This window comes from Trichosurus vulpecula, chromosome 3, assembly GCF_011100635.1.
Source record: "Trichosurus vulpecula isolate mTriVul1 chromosome 3, mTriVul1.pri, whole genome shotgun sequence".
NCBI classification, from domain to species: domain Eukaryota; kingdom Metazoa; phylum Chordata; class Mammalia; order Diprotodontia; family Phalangeridae; genus Trichosurus; species Trichosurus vulpecula.
Window position 1 is genome coordinate 82,007,858 of NC_050575.1, and position 22,372 is coordinate 82,030,229.

Genomic DNA, 22,372 nt, shown 5'->3' on the forward strand with positions numbered 1-22,372 from the left:
CTTGAACCAACTAATCCCCAGAGTTATTAGGAACTTTTATGAATATAAATATGAATTATTCTTATTTATAATCTACACAATTAAAAAAAAACAACTCAATAGGTAATATTTATCTCTCTCCCTCTCTCTCTCTCTCTCTTTTAAACATCCAGTTTGTTTCAGATGGGAAACTGATGTAGGAATTATGAACTTTTGGGATCTGGTATCTGAAACATTTCACTTCATTCAGCACGCAAGCAAAAACAAGAGGGAGGAATACGGAAAAAGTGGGCTGGATTTGAAGTCAGAGGACTTGGGTCAAATCCTGGATCCTCCACTTACGACCTCAGTGACCACAAAAAAGTCATTTAACTTCTCTGGGACTCAGTTTCCTCATCTACAAATTGAAGTAGTTAATAACCTTTAATGTCCTTTCCAGTTCTGAATCTCTGATTTTCTAAATGCACATGCATGTGTGTGTACATACACACACATGTACATTCATACCACAGTAATGGGGAAGGAAGAGTTTTGAACTCAAAAAAGTTTTAGTGATGCTAATGTCCTAATAGATAGATCTGTAGCCTCTTAGAAACCACTTATTTCTGGGATATGAATACAAACTCCAAAAAGGATGATGTTAAATTCTTAAATCCCTAGAAATCTCAGTTCTACCAAAGAATATGAGTTAGTGGCATTCTTCTAGGTTCTCTGGGCTCTGTAAAAATCCATGGGAGGATGTAGTCACCAGGAATCTAAACTAGACCCTCATCAAAATGCCTCTTACAGGCATATACATGCACACACAAACACATCTGCATACTTTTCCAGTGATGGTGGAGAATAATGGCTTCATGAGAGTGAAAAGTTTGCTCACTCCATAAGAACTATGGTTACCTCCAAATGTGGGGAAAATGCAAATCAGCTGTAATGATTTAAGTCTCCCATACTTCATGGCCTTCTTCTGTCACCTCTAAGGAAAGGCATACGCACTCCATTTCTAAAGCAGTGGGGAGCGGTGGAGTGGGGGAGCACCACCAAGAACTGATTATAGTATAAAATGGCCACTCCAAGAATGCCTCACGTTTGTAGAGCAAATAATCAGAATACTGCCTCCCTAGTACTGCCAGCTGCTTTCTGGGGGTCATGAAGACTCTAGCAAGTGGGAAATAGTCCCATAGGGGAACACTGCATGATTTCATGGGGAGCATTCAGGGTCTGAAGTCAGAGGACATGGGTTTGAATCTTAGCTCTGCCATTGGTACATTGGGAAAATCACTTCACCTCTCTATTGGGTCTGACTTTCCTCATTTGTAAATGGATGCGGTTGGACTAGATGACTGCTAAGATCCCTGCTGGCTCTAAACCTATGATCCCAATGCAAATTTTGACCTAGTTTAGTTGGTTTATTCCCTGGTTCTGATTACATGTATATTTTCCTTCCTCATCCTTATTATAACCAAATTCCACCAGTCTTCCTAATGACAGATTTGTGTAGCTGGGTGTCATGGTAATTAGGGTGGGACTTTTTTACTGTTTTCTCTTTTGGAATGCTGAGGTAATCAAGTACCTCCGATAAGTTTTGCTTTTCAAATGTAATGGCAAGCAAAGTGGGCTTTTTGTTGTCTTTGTTTTAGAGTGCTTCTCACCACTAAGGAATCTTTGACTGAATCGGGAGTCTTTGATGACCTGCTTACATCAAGGGAAGGACTAGTTCACATGGGTTTGAGTTGCATGGTTATGACACCCTTTGACGCTGAAGAAGTGTATATAAAGTCAGAGGTTAGCGTTTTGCCTTTAGGGGCACACTCATTGAAACAGTGTTGGTGACGAGACTCTGGGTAGCTGTTGAAAGAGCCTCCCCCACGCTTTGAAAGCCCAGATGGTTGTGCTTTTCTCTCCGATAACTACGCATATATTGATATGATCAGACAAAAGTCTGTTTGTTGATCTGTTTATAGTTTCTGTTTGTAATTTCTGTTTATATTTGCTCTGAAGTTCAGGGTGCTGACTCTTCCCCCTAAACTAAGTGAATGATATGTGTATGTTTAATTAAAGTGAGATTGTTAACCCCTTAAAGTTGCTTTCCTTAGTAAAGCAGATCGAAGGACCTGCACTAGCAGCCCTTCTGTGTGCCCTTGTTGTTGGTCTTTCATTCCCACAACAGCTGCTAGCAACATTGTTGATACACTGGGAGTAGAACAGGGTTAAGTTTTGATATGATCTTAACATCTTTGGGCAAAATAACTTTTTTCCAGCTCTTTCTCCTACCTTTATTGAGAGGGGGCAACAGATCACAGAGAGACCCAACAGGTATTGCCCTAATGGGGCAAAGACAAAGGAATTCTGGATCACAGGTTCAGATCACAGATTTTTGAGCCAAAAGAGATCTTAGGAGATCTATTACTCCAAACTTTTCCTTTTCTAGCGAGGAAACTGAGGGGTTTTTTTTTTTTTTTTTTTTTTTTTAGAGAAGTAAGGCAACTTACTGAAGATCACACAAGTAGTAAGGAGCCAACTTGGAATTCAGGCCCAGGCCCTCTGACTCTAAATCTGATCCTCTTTTCACTGTGCCACACTGCTTCCCTAGGGGAATGTTATACATGTTGATGGACATCTAAAATAGCTATTATAAAGGGCACTGCCTAGGAAACATCCTGATATACAACCTTTTTTTGGTTGGTTCATATAAGCAGGGGTTGCTATTATTTATCAGTTTCACTATAATTGGAACCATAAGTCAGTTCTATTTAATAGTGTGGACTGAGAACCATGTAGTGCATATTATTCGCCAGGCACTGTGCTAAGGGCTTTACAAGGTCAAATTGTCAGACTTTGCAGGTGGGAAGACTGTAAGTAGAAGGGGAGAAAGAGGAGTATAATAGAGCAAAGTCCTCTTTAAAGTGAGGCGGGCTGTTTGGGCTAAGTTTTCCAATTTTTCAGTAAAGGCTTTGAAGGTACCTTCTTTCTCGTGCACAGTAGTGCCTAAGCATCAGTAGGCATTTGGTAAATAAACATTCCACTCTCACCTCCAAAATCCTTAGGTAGCAGAGCCCAGCCAGTACAGCACTAATCAGCTGGCACGGATCCACGCCTTGCCCCCTGCCTTTAATTACGGTGCATCAAGTTGAACACATTACCTTGTTGGGGCCTCCCCTGTTACTACAATAGCCTTAAGTCTTATTTTTTTCCCCTTCTGATCAATAATGCTGCGCTTGAATTCCCAAGATAAATCATCTGCTTTCACAGTATTCTGATACACTACTTGAATCAATGTTAGGCATATTATTCCTGTTGTTTCTGCCTATCATTCTGAAGCCAGGCTTTTCATCCAGTGATCCCAGAAGCCTCTGGGAGCCTGGGTGTTTAAGGAGACTTACATTCCACCTGAAGTTCAAGGACTGGCCAGAATTAAGTGATCTGCTCATCAGAACCAGAGAGACTGTTGGGACTTTAATCTCAGCAAAATAAGACATGACCACCCATCATAGTTCTCTAGAGATCCAAATGAATAATAGCATACATTTATAGAGTACTTAAAGTGGGGCCACTTATTATAGTCAAGCTGATTATTTTGAGGCTAACCATGAGAACCAGCTTTGGAGTCAGGAAGATGTGGGTTCATACTGGCTGAAGGACACTGAGCAAGTCACTTAGTCTTTTGTTGCCCCAGGGATTTCTTTAAGGCCATAAATTGCAGAGAAGGTACCCATTTGCATTGGTAGAAGGAATTTCATTAGTGGGAATTTCTTGTATTAATGAAATCACAAGTCAGATGGAAAAAAAAAAGTGCCACAAATCTCCCTTGAACTTAGGGACTGTATATTATTTAATGTGACGTTTTTAAAGCATTTGTTCTGTGCAGAGCACTATGCTAGGCGTCAAGGGAGACCAAAAGTTTACATAAGAGACGCAGTTCCTTTCCTCACAGAAGGCAGCCTCGTAGGAGGATAAGGCACAAAGGCAAAGAACATCAGACCTGACAAGGTTCTGTCTTTTCATCTGGCCCAATCCCACACTGAACAGATAAGGAAACTGAGGCCTAAATTTCTCAATTTAAATAACACATCTACAGTCTCACAGCCAAGGAATAGAAGAGAGGGGCCCAGCGTGTTTCCTTGACTGTGCTCAGTGCTCCGCTAATATATAGGTGATACAACTCAAAGTCAAACCAATCCACAGTTCTTCTGCTAGTCCTCAGGTTAGGGGAAATGGGATGGAAGGGGAAGTTGAAATCCTCAAATAAATTGAGCATTTTGGATTGTATACTAATTTCACTTTTTAAATGTATTATAGGTTCTCTATTATACATATATGTGTACATATGTGTACATGCGTATATATGTGTATGTGTATATGTATATATACACACACACATACATATTCAAGAGTTGACTACAGTTAATTTGGGGATATGCAATTGTTTTTGAATCAGGCCTTAAACTGACTAGAGCTGAGTGAGAGCTGTGATTTGATCAGTTGTGACTCTAGGCGATGGAGATGGGGATAAAAGGAAGAGAAAGGCAATGTCCTGGGGATGATATAGGAAACGATCAAGGTTGGCCCTGCTTTCCCTATGTTCTTTTTAAATTGCAATTAGAATAGATGAATCCAGCTGATCAAATCAGGGACAAAATAGGCTGTTTTGAAGTAGCAGTTGAATTTCTTCTGAGTGTATATGCCTTATATCACCCTCTAGAGCATAATAACGATGATGAAAGTTAGTAACAACGTCATATTCATATAATTTATATGATGAAGTTTAAGAAGCATATTACTCGCTATAACCTTGTGAAGTAGATAGATAATGTAAACTCTTTGAAGGTAGGGACTCTGTATTATTCATTATAATAATATTTGATAACAGCTATATTTAATTATAACACTAATATATTGTGATTATAACATGTACTACTTAAATGGTATAATAATGTAGAAACAAATATACAAATAGCATTTTTGAAATATACTATAATATATAAATAGTATGAGAAGCATATTTATTAATAATAATTAACAGCAATCCTTTTTCAATCTGTTGAGGCTAAGATTGAGTATAGTGATCTTTGTCAAAAAGCGATCCTTTTGACCCTCTCTTGTTTTTTCTAGGTGCTGTTCCTAGAATATATTTAATTTGTTTTCTAATTATTTTTCTCCGTGTCTTTTTAAAAGGTTCTTCCGTGTTATCAACAGTGTGCCTGATTCTTCATCAATGTCTTCTGCAGTCATTTAGTACTAAGGAACTAGTACTAAGCCATTCTCACCTGCTTTTATCAACTACCATGATTGTGATTTTGGTGACATCCCATCCCTCTACTCAGTGTTCTGATTTGGTGATCTGCTGCCTCTCCTAGATCTGTTCTTGGCACAGCATTCTACTAGTCCGGGGTGACATTCCCTCCCTTACTCCTTGCACTTGGTCAATTTTTAGAATTATATTAAAAATGGTCTAACCAATGATTCTTTATAATAATAAGTGATATTATAGGATAAAAGGCATGCAATTACACCCATGTAGGGGACTCCTGCTTAGGAAAACTCCCTCTATCAATGCAATTTGTCACCTTCCACATAACGTCTGGTCCTTGGGAGTCTCCCAAAGCAGTGCTTCTTAAACTGTGGGTCACAACCCCATATGGGGTTGTGAAAGATTTGGTAATAGTAAAAGCTTTCTGAACTCTTGAAACAACCAAAACTTAATTAAAAAATTAAACACATAATGAATTTGGAGTGTTTCTAGCCTGTATTTACACCTCACAAATTCACCAAAGCTTTGGTTCTGAACACAAAGCATGAGCACTTTGCACTGTGCATGCCCTCAGGCCGTGCAATGCCAATACAAAAAGGGGTTGGGAGTCGAAAAAGTTTAAGAAACTCTGACCTAGAGTACCAAGAGGACAACACAACCAATATCTTTCTTTTTGTGTGTGAGGCAAAAGGGCTGAGTGACTTGCCCAGGGTCACACAGCTGGTAAGTGTCAAGTGTCTGAGGCTGAATTTGAACTCAAGTCCACCTGACTACAGGGCCAGTGCTCTATCCACGGTGCCACCTAGCTGACCCACAATTAGTATCTCTCAATCCAGTGGGTCTGGATATTTGTGCTGAGCCAACAGTGTAAGTCTTGTTAATGAAATCTCTGCTTAAAGGTAAAACACCCACCCACACCCCTCCCCGCCCCAGCTTTCATTTTGTTTCCCCTCATACCTGTTCAGTTTTGTTCAGAAAAAGATAGCCACATATTTTAAGCCACTATATAACCTCTATTTAGGACACTAAATGACAGAAGTAAGTGGACACTGTAATGATGTTGATGCTGATTTTGGTTTTTGTTTCTTCCACTACAAAAGGAAGAAAGTGTGGACTGGTGTCCCAGATGACCTAATGTCAACCTCCCATTCAGCATCTCAGCTTGCATTAAAAAAAAAAAAAACTTACAAAGTGTCCTCTACATAGTAGGTGCTTTATAAATGGCTGTTGAATTAATGACCCTGAGAAAGGCAAATGAGTGAGCATTCCATGACCTCCACGAGCTAATGATATGCCACTAAATTTTGGGAGTCCTTTACAGCTTACAAAGCCCCTTCACATTAAGCATACCCCATTTCATCATCATCATCATCAGGCAGTGTTACATAATGAATAGAGAGCTGGTCTTGAAGCCAAGAACACCTGGATTCAAATTTCACAGTACCATGTAGCACCTGTGTGACCCCAGGCAGGTGCTCTAACCTCTCAGTACCAGGCAATTCTTTAAGAATAGTGAAACAGCAAGGTGGAGCAATGGATAGAGTTGGACTTTGAGTCAGGAAGACCTGAGTTCAAATAACTTTATAATCCTAGGAAAGTTACTTAATTGGTTTGCCTCAGTTTCCTCACTTGTAAAATAGGGATCATAATAGCACCTGTCTCCCAAGGTTATTGTGAGGATTAAATGTGATAATAGTTGTAAAGTCCTTTCCAAACCTTGAAGTGCTGTATAAATGCTTGGTATAATACATTTCGATGACGATGATGATGACGCTGAAGATCTCTAAGAGTATAAGTTACAGAAAAAGTGTTGACCTTTTTGGTGGAAGAAATGTCCTCATCTGGGAGTCCCTTCTTCCAATGAAGTGTCCGATCGTTTCATCATCCCCTACTAGATTTGAATTTAATCTGTTGACCCTTCCCCTGTATCACCTCTATATCTGTAAAGCACTTAGCACAGAGCCCAAGATCGAATAATTGGTCAGTAGCCAAAGTAGGACTTGAAACCAGATCTTCCAAATCTTAGTCTGCTGCAGATTGACTGAAACATCTTTCCCCATGGGCTCAGATAAAGTATTTCTCACCCTGTGAAGCCCCTCACAAGCCTTATCCCTTAGGAAAAGGGATGGGGAAAGCAAAAACAAATCCAGATTACCTAAAGCCAGGCTTTTTTCCTTCTGATGCCAGTTTCTTTTTCTTTTTCACACAGATCAACAGCTGCTTCTCTGTCTGAGGCTTTCCTGACTTAAGAGCTGGAATCCCTTGCTCTGGGATAGAAGGAATGATCTTTCTCTTTGGAAACTTTTCAAATCCAAAGTTGTGTCTTTATATATCTGTTAGGCTGCATTTCATTAACGCATTAGATTATTTACTCATTAAAAAGGTATTCACAGTTCCCAAGGATACTCTGCTAAGGTGTACAATGTAGGGAGAAGAGCAACATATTTTTTCTCCCAAAGAGGAACCAAGATCCTGGCTTAGGACTACACAAAGATAGAATCACTAACTTCAAGAATATTACAAGGAAGCTAATAAATGAAGAAATGGAAGGAAGGAGAGCACACAGATCAATAACAGCAAAACATCAAGACACAAAAATTCCACTCCTTCTTGACCTCAACTGTACCATAAAACCTAAACAGTTTGTAACAAAACTTACAGTTTCTAGACTCTTACACTATCCTCTTTTCTTTCTTTCCTCCTTTCTTTCATTCCCTTTCTCTTCTTTTCTCTTTCTTTCTCTCTTCCTTCCTTTCTTTTTCTTTCCTCCTTCATTCCTCCCTTCCTACTTTCCTTTCTTCCTCCCTTCCTTCCTTCCCACAAATACTTTATAAACAGCTACTGTATGCACAGCACAGTGCTAGGTATTAAGGTAGTCAGCAAGTTTATCCTTCCCTCATGGAGGGAAGTCATGCAAACACAAAGAACTATTAAAAACCAATGTTACCTGATCAATCAATGTGTTGGAGAGGAAAAGGCATCCGTTACAATTAAAATAGCAGGGAATTTAAGAGGGGGTCAGGTAGGATACTGAGTAACCCAAAACTAGGATAGGCTTGAGAGTAAGAACTATTCATTCAAAAAGTCTCAATTTGCTAAAAGAGATCCAATTATAAATGTTGAGTTCCTAAAGTTAAATTGTCACCTGGCTCACTTCCTGTCAATCCCTTCTCTCTGCTACCAGTTCCCTTCAAGTGTTATTTCCTTTGAATACTGTAAAGTTCCCTCTTGGAAACACGTTGTATAAATGAAGGCCACAACTCTGAGACTTAAGAACTCTGATCAACATAATGAGCAGATGTGCTTCCAGAGGATCCGTTTACAGAAAGGTGATGGACTCAAGTCACAGAATGAGACATATTTTTTGGACATGGCCAGTGTGGGAATTTGTTTTCCTTCATTACAGATATTTGTTACAAGCAATTTTTTCTTTCCCAGTGGGGGAGGGGAGATAGGAGAGAGGAAAAATAGATTTTTGTTAATTGAAAAAAAGTAAAAATAAATGCCAATAAAGAGAAAGGGATGTTATCCCTAACCAAATGTTTCTTTTATCTTGCCCTCTCCTCCCAAATCAGCATCACAAAGTAATACTATTTTGCCTCAAAGTGAAATTTTTCTTCTTTTTTGATAATCTCAGCTGAGAAAATTTCAGAAAAACACTTAAAATCAAGCTAGCTTCAGCTTTCATTAATCAGGTGCCTTGCTCTCGCCTCAACAGACACTTCCAGAATTCAGAAAACTGGCATGTGAACCTGATCCTCAATTCAATGCTATAAAAAAATGGAGAAATTCACCCCACCTAGAAGCTGCAGATGGCCATTGTGGCTGGGTCAGGAATGAGATGGAGGATACCACCTGGAAGCCATAAAGGGCACACTAGAAATTCTTAGGTCATTGGGATCATTAACTAGCAGAACAAAGAGGAGACAGAAGCAGATCCCCCCATGTGTACTTTGGAAACAACTAGCTGGAAGGTCCAAATGAGCTGACAATGCTTTGAAGCTGGGATCCCAAAGTTTGACTCTAAGGATTAGCAAAACCAGTACACCATGTTACTCTTCTAACCCTAGCACAATGGAGAAAGGTTTGAGATGCTCCAAGCCTACTCCAGGAATTTATGCTTATCAGTAGGTAGGACACAACATAGAAGAAAAGAGAGGAAAGGAAATGAAGATAGGAAAAGATAGGAAAGCAAGGTTAAGTCTTAAAATACACTAAAATGTTACTGACAGAGAAAAAAACTCCCTTAATTTTCAGGGATAGGGCTATATTTGTAATTTCAATGATTGAGGGAATTTCTAAATGAAGGAATTACCTTTATCAAGGTTGGTTAGCACCATCTCCACAACTTATGGGCTTCGAGTCAGGAAATCCTGAGTTCAAATCTGGTCTCAAACATTTACAATCTGTGTGACCCTAGGTAAGTTACTTCATCTGTCTGCTTCAGTTCCTCATCTGTAAAATGAACTGGAGAAGGAAATGGCAAACCACTCCAGCATCTTTGCCAAGAAAATCCAGAAAATGGGGTAATGGAGAGTCAGATACTACTGAAACGGTTCAATAACAACAAAAATCTGTGTGACCCTAGGCAAATCACTTAATATGTTTGCCTCAGTTTCTTCATCTGTAGAATGGAGATAGTAGTTACCAACTGCTTCCCAGGGTTGTTGTGAGGAGCAAATGAGATAATATTTGTAAACCACTTATTACAGTGCCTGGTATATAATAAGCACTATATAAATGCTAGCTGTTATTATTAGGTATTATTATGGTCTTAGGGAATTGCTCAGTACATCGAGAGGTTAAATGACTTGCCCGGTACAGTTATGTGTCAGGGGTAAGATGTGAACCCAGGTCTTTCTGACCTTGGGGCCAGAACATCCACTATACCGAGTTGCCCCTCCTTTATTATATAATCATACAAAAGGAATCTCTCACTCAGGTCACTCCAAAGTTTAGAAAATAGCAATAATGCCTTACATTTATACACAGTGTCTTTGATTTTTCTTTTCATGCATACTCTCTTATTTTATCCTAAATTAAGTAAAATATTATTTTCCCCTCCTGTGGCAGATGAAAAAATGGAGTCAGAGGCAAATAAAATTAAGGGAAGGGAACATAACCATTTAGTGGCAGAGCATGGGTGGGGTAATGAGATTGAGAGCTAGAAGACTCAAAGATCATCTATTTGAACCTCCTTAAGTGAAGTGCTTCCAACCAAAGTCCCCTGACTATTGCCTTCTGTTCAGTCCACTAGAGTTCATTCCCTAGTGGATCAACCGCCTTTCTGTAGGGAATCCTACTAGGAGAGGGCATTTTCAACCAAACTCCTTAGCCTGTCATTTGAGACCTTACACAATCCTGCACCAATCTTTCTTTCCAGATTTATTACCCTGAGTCCTCTATATGACCTTTCCACTCCAGGCAAACTGGTTTATTGATTCTCTCCTAAACATACCTTATATTTTCCTGCCTGACCATTTTTGTTCATGTCCTCCTGACTTCGAATGTCTTCCAATTCCTTTTCTACCTAATTCTTACCCATCCTTCAAAGCTGAGCTCATACACCACCTCCACATTGAAGCCTTATCTGACCACAATTGGGGGAACTTCTCTATTCCTCCTCTGAATTCCTATAGTACTTATTATCGATCTCATCCAACCTTCAGTGACTTCCTATTTTTATTAGACAAAATATAAACTCCTTAGCCCAAAATTTAAGGCCCTCCATAATATGGATTCAATCTGCCTCTCCAGACTTATTTCACATTATTTCCTTTGCTGTTGTTTGGTGGTTTTGTAGTTATGTCCAACTCTATGTGACCCCCCACCCCGCCCCATTTGGGGAAATTGGAGTGGTTTGCCATTTCTTTCTCTGACTCATTTTACAGATGAAGAAATTGAGGCAAACAGAATTAAGTGACTTGCCCGAGGTCACACAGCTAATAGGTGTCAGAGACTGGATTTGAACTCGGGAAGAAGAGTCTTTCTGATTCCAGGTCCAGTGCTCTGTCCACTACACCACCTAGCTGCACCTGTACATTCTTCTGACAGAACAGCAACAGTTGTATAACATGATCTCTGTGGTTCCTTCTTACTCAAAAATTCTATTGATTCTTTGCCTACCTAATATTTTATATTTATTAGCCCAGAAAAAAAGCAGTAGACTGATAACTCCATAGTGGTTATACATGCTGCAGCTCAACCAAACTAGACTACTAAGTGTTCCCCAAATTTAACCTGCCTTCTCCCCACTTTCCAGTGTTCCGGCAAAGTATCCCTTATGCCTCAACCTCACTCCTTCCTATATCTACTTGTTAAAATCCTTCTCTTCCAAAAAAAATCCTTTTCTTCCTTCCAAAGTCAGCTTAGTTGCCACCCCTGATCTGCACAGCTTAAAGTTGTTCTGTCCCCTGAATTCTCCACAGCATCTTGTACAGCTCTCTCTTTTTTGTCCCAATTAAGCTATTTTTGTATGAGACCTACTTGTATACCTGTCCTCTCATCCGCAGTAGATTGTAAGCACCTTGACAGCAGAGATCACGTAGAGTTTTTTTAACCTTTTAAAAAACTTTTAAACTTTTAAAACCATTTTTAACTGTAGCTGCTAGTCTAGTGCTTCACATAAATAGCAAATATTACTATTTACCATTTTATTAGATAACTTTTCATGTGAATACAACATCTGACCTCTCCCACTGGATTGAAAACTTGAGGGTAAGGATCTTGCCTCGGTAACCCCTACAGAGATGAATGCAGCAACTTTCTCACACTACATGTTTCATAAACACATTCATGGACTGAGAGACACAGCCCTGTGGAATTCCTCCTCCTGACCACAAGGTGGCAGCCAAACCACAGCAGTGGGACTGGCTATCTCCAGCCTGTAAACGGCCCATCCATAATTAAGGAGACTGTATTTATAAGTGTAAGAAATCTGACAATAACAATAAAAGGCAACTACCCTTGTCAGGAAATGAAACTTGATTACACTTCTACCAACAGTTGCTACAGAGCTGGAATAACTGGGACAATGAGGATGATGACCTCTTACATCAGTTTGGGTCACTGATGTACATACAGTCCTTGGACAGTCTGGGAAAGCTTCGGTCTGAGACTTCCAATCATCTGATCTCACCACCTGAACACACAAGTGGATAAGAGTCCTATATTTCTTCCAGGGTGAAGGGGCTCTGGTCCAGTAAGATAAACGTGAAGGGCTATGCTCTCCTGACACTAATCCTCTAGGCTTGGGCTTGTGTAAGAGCAAGGTAAGATTATACCGAGGCAGAGATTAGGGGATGAAGAAGAATCTAGGTTTGAGTCTCCGCTGATATTTCCATCATCTAATAACAAAGTGTCAGGTAACTACAAAAGCCTCAGTCCTGTGACCGTGAGTCAGCATAAAGCAGTTTATGTATATCTGAATTCTTGACAAATATCTAAATGAATGGGGAAATTGTTTTTTTTTTTAAATTCCTTGCAAAGCAATATTTGTAAAATATTTGGAGAAGAGGGTGGAGCAGGTAGGCTGATCAATCAATCACGTTGTCACCAACCAACAATCATTAAACAAATCATTATGTCATGGCCAGGTAGGTAGCTTGGTGTAATGAATAGAGAGAGCTTCAGAGTCTGGAGGAACTGGACTCGACCTCTGGGCAATTCACTTAACCTTTCTGGGCTCTCATGGATAAACTGTAGAGCAGGTACAGATCTACATTGGTAAAGGGAGTTTCCTCACTGGCAGATCTGTACATGAATTAGATCAGGTCAGGAAGGAAGGAAAGTAAGGAGTCTTTGGAAGGGTGGAGACTAGATCCAGGCCCGGTTGTACCCTAGCTGTATACCTAGCAGCATGACCTCAGGCGAATTACCCCACCACCCTGAGTCTCAGTTTTCTGGCCAGTAGAACGGGGACAGTTGTATAAGACAATCTTTGCGGTTCCTTCTTACTCAAAACTTCTATAATTCCATGCTTACCTAACACTTTCATATATTCCTCAGTCCAGAAAAAGTAGTAAATTGATAACTCCACAGTGGTTGGTCTTGAGCAACTCTGTTCTGGACTAATCTAATCTCACATGTCTCCAGGCATTTTTATTCTTAACAGTGGAAATCTCAAGCTTTGGTATGATCTATAGCGGCCTCTGCCCCTCATTTATTCTATGAGGCTACTTGGCTTTGTCTGATGATGTGAGAAGCTGATGGGTGAACTCCATAGTCAATGGAGTCTAGACATGATTCGCCTTACAGGCACTGACTTGGAACTCTCAGGGATGTCTTCCTGCTGCTTATGGGCAGTCTTGTGGGGTTACAATCCATCCTGGTGATGTTTCCACAAACTGTTCTGCTTGGAAGGGAAGCAAAAAGCCAAAGAGTGAGGAGAGGGCTTGTGAAAGAAGCCTCAGCTTTCGAAGATCAGGGGGAAGCCATTGTTCCTCTGTTAGATCTGTTTTTACAATATAGCCCCTGCCTATCCTTGTCATTTCCATTTCATCATCACGTCTGGCTCTTCACCTGTCATCCTACCTTTTCCCACACCACCACTTCACAGGCTTAAAAACATTATCTTTATTAAATTTGGGGAGAGTCAAAATTTTAAAACAGATGTGCCTCTTCTCCTGCCAAGTTTAAGCGGTATGATTACAGAGTGAGATTCTAAGGGATGGGGCTAGAGAGGACTTTCCAAGAGATCCATCTATCTGTGATGAGGAGTCACCTCATTCATGCTTCTCCCTAAAAGACCAACCATACATTGGTGGGTGAGCTGCCCTTGGGGACAAACCTCAAGCTACAGAAGTACAGGCAGAATGGTGAAAATACAATATAAAACACCATAACAAACATTTATTCAACAGTTATTATACGTTAGGTGCTGTGCTGACTGCCGTGAGAATATAAAGTTTACGTCGGAAACCAGCCCAGCCTTTGAGAAGCTTCCAAGTGAAATGGAAGTCTAAGACACTAACCCATCTAAGCCATTATAAACCACTACTAAATAAAGTCCAGGGGCTCCCTCCCCATCGCCTCTAGGATAATGTCTACTCCTTTATTGGGCTTTTAAAGCTCCTCACAACTTGGCCCCACATACTGTTCCAGTGTCATGACGTAACATTCCCTTTATATACTCCATGGTCCAGTCAAACTGGCCTTACATTGATCTGCGCACAAGATACTGCATCTCCCAACCCCAGGCCCTGTACCCTGCCTGGAATTCATTTCTTTCTCATCTTTGTCTCAAGACACAACTCAAAAACCACTTTCTATTCAGAATCTTTCCTGATATCAGTTACTTGTGCCTTCCATTTCTAAACACATTCAATTTATTTTGTATTTATTCCGTATATTTATTCTATCTGTGTTTATATATGTAAACTCCTTGAGAACAGGGGTTGTTCCACTTTTTTTTCCCTTGTCTTTGTTTCTCCAGTGCCTAGCACAGTGCCTGACACATAATACCTGCTTTATAAATAAGATGCTGATGGATTGATTAAATACAATAGCAAAAAAGTACATTAGACTGGTGTAAACTAGCATGTAAAATGTGAGGGGGTGGGGTGGGGCTTAACCACCAGGAGATTCAGAGAAGGCTTCATTGAAAAGGTAGAATTTTAGTAGGACTTAAAATTGAGCAGGAATTCAGTAAGTAAACAGAGGAAATGAGGGCATCCCAGGCATAGGGAATAGCCTAAGTAAGGCATTGGAGAGGGGAAATGACATAAGAGGTGCAGGGGAAAAAGCACTGGAAGGAAGGAAGGGAGGGAAGGAAAGAGGGAGGGGGAAAGGGAAGGAGGAAGAGAAGGAGGAAACAAGTATTTATTAAGTACCTACTATGTGCTAGGTACCAAACTAAGTGCTTCACAAGTATTATGTCATTTGATCCTCATAACCACCCTGGGAAGTAGATGTTATAATTATCTCCCATTTTACAGTTGTGGCAACTGAGACAGACAGTGGTTAAATGACTTGCTCAGGTCACATAGCCAACGTCTGAAGTTCAATGTGAACTTAGATCTTCCTGACCATATGTCCAGATCTCTACCCAGTGCACCACCCAGTTTCCTCTCACTTAACAGCTGAGTATTGGTTGGCTCAACCACAGAATGAGAGCTCAGCCAACTCTCCCCATGTCCCTTTCAATGCTGAGAGTCACCCAGGCTACCTGGAACTCTCATTTTTTATCTAAAAGAAAAGTAACAGAAATCTATATCTATTTAATATTAATATATCTTAATATCTATCTATTTGAAAGACCCATATAGTTACTCAGTGTTCTAATAGGCACAATTTTCTAGATAATCTCTAAGGTGGGGCAGCCCGGTGGTAGAATGGATAGAGTACTGGGCCTGGAATCAGGAAGACTCATCTTCCTGAGTTCAAATCTGGCCTCAGACACTGGCTGTGCCTCAGACACTGGCTGTGTCACCCTAGGCACGTCACTTAATCCTGTTTGCCTCAGTTTCCTCATCTGTAAAATGAGGTGAAGAAGGAAAGTATACTGCAGTATCTTAGTCCAGAAAGCCCCAAATGGAGTCACAAAGAGCTGGACACGATTGAAAAACAACTGAAAAAAAATCTCTAAGGGCTGTTCTACTTCTTCTGGTCTATGATTCTGATTTAAAATTTTCTTGATAACACCATCTTTCAGTCGCAGGCTATCCTGTTTTACACCTGGGTTAGTCATTAGTGTCACTTTTATACCACCTCAGATTGACTAATAGGAAGGGTCATGAAGCCTGGAGACCCTGAGGGAGTACAGGGGCCGCCCTGTTGACCTTCTGTGTTCACCTCTTCTCTCCTGCGTCAGCTTAGGATGTGTCGAAGGGCATAACTGAGTAAGTAACTGGAGGGCCCTTAGGTTTCTCCAGTTGCAAACTACAAAGAGGATGGGACTGTCAGAAGGTAGGGCATGAGGAAAATAGCAAGTTGCCAAGGAGTGCCCAACGAGTCTCTGCCATTTCAGGGAATTACTGGATAGGAATAACTGTCAGGCTTGTTTTCACTCTTTACAATTAGCAAATTATTTTCTGCCGTTTAAGAGAAGACCCGTTAAGAGGAGAAGGCAGCTCTTTGAGCTGTTGCTGGTCTCCCAACACAGGAGAACAGCATAGCTCAGAGGCCCCCACTGCTACTTCCTTCAATGTCATCTGTCTCTAATCCCACAGGGACTGATACAGCCAACTCCCCCCATGTCCCCTTCAATTCTGAGAGTCATCCAGGCTACCTGGAACTCTCATTTTTTGTTTAAAAGAAAGTAAAAGAAATCTCTATCTCTATCTCTATCTTAATATCTATCTGAAAGACCCATATAATAACTCAGTGTGCTAATAGGCACATTTTCTAATTTTCTGATAATTTCTAATAAATCTAGGGCAAAATTTTCTAATTTTCCTGAAAATGTAAATTTTTGCTCTTTGACTCAAAGCCACCACACTTTCAGTTGGATTTATCCCTTTCCCTCCCTGGCCAGTTCAGCCCCAGCCTAAGCTCAGGAGTTGAGGGGTTGCCACTTATGGGAAAGGGGAATCCCACCATTTGACACAGGCTTTACAGTGGGAAAAATGTTTTCCCCATTCCTTCCTCTAGCCTTGAAGTTTACAGAAATTCCATCCTCTATATAGACTAGCTTTATTAATAGACAGGAAGGATTCAGTGACAGATTCAGGATACGATGACCCATCCAAACAGGGAGAAAGAGGTACTTGTACAGACTAAACTGATTTAGGATTTAACTAAGGGTATCCCTTGGTTTCTCCAGTAACCAATTAAGACAGATTTCTAAATGGGCTTTGTTTGTTCTGTGCAATAGATACAATCACACTGGACAGACACTTCAGTTGAGAAAATGATAATTCTTTCAAACTACGATTCCATTCCTCCACTTCTCCCCTCCCCATTCCCCACATCGTGTTACTGAATACAGACCGGGAAACCACTAGTTTAATATCCTGGCAACACCAGTATTTTAGTCTCTGCGAGTGTGGGGGTCGACACACTGTCTCCCTTGTTTCAGAAGGCACCAGTTTGCCCTTGACACGTGACTTATAATAGTAAACACACTCTATGCAGGCCAAACCAGGTTAGGGAGATGACCGTGGTTTCTAAGATTTCTTTTTCTTGGGTTGGGGTGACAAGCTGTGGTGTTTACTACTGAACCTTTAAAGGAGATATACACAAGTGTCGGGACTTGTTGTCTGAGTAGGTGGCATTTGAGGGCTGGAGAAACCACAACGTCAGGGCTGCTCTTTCCGTAGTCAAACGAAGGCCTTTCTTAGCTCTAAGCCTCAGGTCTGACATCAGAGATTTATTTTCCTTCTCAAACCTAAAATACACATTCCCTTTGAACCTCCAAAGAGACCGAAAGAAACCTGAGACATCAGCTGAGTGTAGAATGACTGGTTCCCTGGAGAGGTACAGGCTGGCTGGGGAGTGTCCTCTCAGCCATCTGTGGTCTCTTCCTCCTTCAGCCACGCTATAGGTCTCCTCAGGCTTTTACTAAAAAGGGCCATTCCAGGGCAAGAGATGTGGAGCAACAATAACCAGGATCCCTTTTTTTTTCAAATCACTTTTCACTGTTATTATCTTATTTTGTCCTCAAAGCAACCCTGATAAGTATGTCATGAATGAATGGATGAATGAAGCATTTATAAGCATTTGCTATGTGCCAAGCGCTGCACTAAGTCCTGGGGATACAAATAAAAACAAAACAAAACAAAAAAACCAAAGACAGTCCATGTCCTCAAGGAGCTTACATTCTAATGGGAGAGACAACATACAAAAGGAAGTGGTGTCCAGGAATGGTGAATAAAGTCATTCCATTTCTGCAGGTAAGGAAAACAGGGCACAGGGAGTCATCGAGCAAATAGGTAGCAGAGCCAAATGTCTCCCCATCTGTTGGACTCCAGTGCTTTCACAATTAGCTTAAAGGCAGGGCTGTATCTCTTTTTAGGAGAATCCTCTTTTATCTGAATACTTGCTTCTCTCCCTTTTTCAGTATTTCTCTACTTATCTAAAAAAGGAATAGGTCTGTCTCTTTTACCTCAAAAGTGGAAACCAGAATCAGAGTGTGAGTATCAGCATAGAAAGAACCACCACTTGATATGGGGAAAAAAAAACTATGCCAGTGCAAACCCAGCCTTCAGAAGAGGACAGAAATATAAGAAATGGAATGAAGACATCACCCATTTCCTTGGCAGAGTTCTTTGAATTCTCACGTTCTGGAAAAATAAACCAAAGTTCTCTTAGATTTGTCTGCTCTGTCCCCACTCAGTTGTCATTCTAGTAACCAGAATCACTAAGCCTGCCTTGGGATTCCAAGAATGGCAAGGTCAGATAGTAAGTAGCAAGAAGACCTAGGAATAGGGAGTTCAGGAGTAAGGAGACCTGGGTTCTGGTACCCCCTCTACTACAAACTCATTGGGTGATAGAAGAGAAGTCATTTATACTTTTGGGGCCTCATATGTCAAATGAGGAAGCTGGAGGAGATAGACACTAAGGTATCTCCCATCTCTAATACTCTGATTCTAGACATAATCAATACTACAGGTATACTAAAACCATGGATAATCTACAAGCCATTTCTATTTTGCTTTCAGATGAATTGCATGCTTCTGATTTTTTTCCTACAGATTTTTTTTTCCTTCCCAAGTACGGTTTCTCTACCAGGATTCAGAAAAAGTATCAGAAATAATTTGCATTCCTTTAGTACTCAGTGATGAGGCCATGGAGGAAAAGTCCTGGGAACACACTAGCAACTCAAAACAATGGGCAACAAGTGAGTATTTCAGGTTTTCCATGAATAATCCATAGGTAGATAACTGAAAAGAGTAACAGAGTCATGAAGACCTCAGTGTTTTACTTTCATATGGTTAAAGCATGTTGGCAGAATCAATCTTCTGTCAACCCAGACAATGTCTATTTGAGACAATTGGGATAACAGTGCTTTGGAGGGCTGATTTCCCTGATCTCCTGGCTTGTGTGCCCATGGTACCATGGCTCAGGCCCATTGGCATAAATCCGTATTAACACTCAGATTTCCATGTGCAGAGTGGCGGGGCAGTTTTGGTCAGTTTCTCAAGGCCAGGACAGGAGTAGAGAAAGAGAAAAGGATGAAATGCTAGGGTACAACCTGCCTGAACTGGAGACCGATGTTAAAAGTACAGATGCTGTTCCTTAAACTATGACCCATCTGCACTTTTGAGTAAGACCACTAGTAGGGAGACAAGAAGTCTAAACACTGTACCATATTCTCACCTAAACTGTCTTTGCTTCTTCCTTGGAGACATGTGATTTACCTACACTCCAAGTCAAGGCCAAAAAAGAGGCCAAAAGAGGCCAAAAGGCAAAAGGGGGGGGGTCTAAACCAGAAATATCCTTTCCTAATTCACACTGGGGACCTCATGAAATGGTTCCCGTTTTGGGCCTTGGATGGGGAATAGGGAAAGGGATGGAAAAAAAAGAAATTAGGAGTTTCTTTTAGTTTTAGCCAAAACCAGTAATAATCTCCCTGAGGTATCAATTGCCTTCCTACCCAAGGAAAAATTACTTGTTAAGAATGGTTGGTTTCCAATGATCTCACCCTTCCTTAGGTGCATTTTAAGAGCTTACCTCTTAACCCCCCACCTCCAGCTTTTCATCTTTTGAGATTGCTCTTACTCAGCTACCTTTAACTTGCTAGGAAACTACTAATTCTGAAAATACTCAGTTTTGTTGGTGACACAAACATCTGTCCCCCTCTATCTCATAGAATTGGGGATGTTTCTCCTTGAGAAGAGATTAGGAGGGCCATGATAAGTATCTTTAGGCATTTGAAGGGATTAGAGTTGTTTTGCCTGATGCTTAGGCAGGCAAAATGGACTGTTTGCCCTTCCTCTCCTCACCCACCCACCGCACACTCTCTCTCTTCATATAGGCTGGAATGCTCTCTCCCCTTACCTCCACCTCTTACAATTCATAGTCAGCTCAAGTATCACTGTCAGCATGGATCCTTTCTTGATCCTTATATTTATATATGTATACACCTCTCTCTCTTTCTTTCTTATCTATCTATCTGTATACAGTATGTCCAAAGTCTTAGTGCAGTTTTAAGCTGTTAAGACTTAAAAAGGTTACACTCTAACACGTACAGATACAGGATGTCCCAGAAGTCTTAGTGCAGTTTTAAGCTGTTAAGTCTTAAGAAACTTACATTCTAACACGTATAGACATGGATGTCCCAAAAGTCTTAGTGCAATTACTAAGACTTCCTGTATCTCTACATATTAGAATGTAACTTTCTTGAAGGTAGGGACTGTTTCTCTGGTTTTTTTCTTCTCTGTACACTCAGTACATAGCAAGCACTTAATTAATGCTGATTGATTAAATGTGGGAAAAATAATGTGCAAAAATCTAAGATATTAGGAGAGAGTCCTGGCCTGATCCCTGTAGGTCTTGAAACAGAGACCGGATGAACACTTGTTGGGGATATTGTGGTGGGAGGAGAGGGGGTATAGCTTCAGGTATAGGTTCTGAGGTCCTTCCCAAATCTGTGAGTCTAAATTGTTCTTACAGACACCTATTTACCTGGTGACTGTTGTGGAGAAAAGATGATTTTTCATGACCCCTGGAACACTGGGGGAGGTTACAATGGACTTGCTAATGACTTGGCACGAAGCCACTCATCACAAACCCTGGGAACTGGCAGCCAGAGACAATAGAAAGTAATGCTCCTTGACAGGTGAGGCATTCTGGTCCCAAATGCTTTTAAGGCCTCTACAGGGTTGCAAAGCAAACAGGACCCATGCTCCATGTGGTGGGCTGTAATTTCACCACCAGGACCCAGACCTGTTCATTTGTTCCAGGCAAACCTGAGTCAGGGAGGAAATAGCATATCCCTTTTCAGAAGGGAAGAAGTATCTGGCTCCGAGTCTGGCCAAGTTCAGGACCTGAGAGTGCGTGCAAGAGCAGGTGACCAGCTGCTTGACTCAATTATTGTCTGATTGCTGCAAGGCAGGGTTCCAGGGATCTCCAGAGAGCCTCCAGCTCTCCTTCTTGCCTCCAGGCAGGCTAGGAGTTGAGCGAGGGAAATCTATGGTCTGTTTGAAAAGAGCTCTGGGACAAAGATCACATAAGTCTTTCTCCTCCAGGCTCACCCAGCCCCCCACTCCTGGCTCTTTGGGTGTTTTCCTTATCTCTAGCTTATATCCCTCCCTGCTGCACTGCAGACTCACTGCTTTTTGTCCTGTCCATAGTGGAAATGGAGAGCAGCTGGTCTCCATCCCCCAAATAACAATCCTTCCTACGCTTGGATTCCACGTCTATTTTCTCTTCATTATTTTGTGAGGAGAGCTGTTAAATAAATGCTAAACAGCACATGGGCCACAAAGGCAGGGTGATTATTCTTACGGATAATAAGGGCAAGACCTGAAAAAGCCCTCCAGATTTGCTCTGGATTAAACCTTGGGTGACAAATCCTTACCTCCTCCAAAAAATATAGTTAAAGAAGACAATAGCCTGCCCAGAGTTTACATTTGCCTTGAAGGTTCTCTTGAATGGCCTTCTCTTCTTTTGATTGTTTTAGCTGTGAAAAACAAGTCCCCAAAAATGTTTCAAAAGAAGCTTGCCCTAAATACAATTTCATGGATATTTAAGCTGATAATACAGACTGACTTGCTTTTCTAGTCCTTCTGTTTTTCACCCAAATTTGTATAATATCCCTAGCTCCAAGCAAACAGCAGACTGAAGGCTTGATAAAAGAAAACTGCCATTTCACAGGGAGCTAACAAGTTTCTTTTCAGAATGGAAGATTTTGTCTCTAACACACAGTATTTCCTCAAACCGTGGTTGAGACTGATAAAGGGAAAGAAAAAAAAAAAGAAAGCGGAATACAATATATAGCAACTTCAAAACCAAACTGATTCTCTGTTTGGGAAGGGAAGAAAAAAATCCATACCTTAAAACAGTCTGGAATAAGAATGTGAAGTATCTATTTAGAGATACAATCCAAAATCAAAGCTCTTAGCTTTCAGGACCATAATGTCGAACATTATCAATTGCACAGCCCTCTCAGCCAGCTAGCTTATTAAGTCATGGGCAGAAATCCCCAGAATGAGAAAAGGACACAACTGGGAAGGCTATGGGCTCCTCAATGGCGAATGGGCTGGC

At 40.9% G+C, this 22,372-nt stretch overlaps 1 protein-coding gene across 1 annotated transcript in view; it reads right to left on the reverse strand.

Annotated features, from left to right (window-relative positions):
* SLIT3 (slit guidance ligand 3) overlaps positions 1-22,372 on the reverse strand; it is a 792,609-nt gene that overhangs the window by 378,275 nt on the left and 391,962 nt on the right. The gene's annotated exons all lie outside the window — the stretch shown is intronic.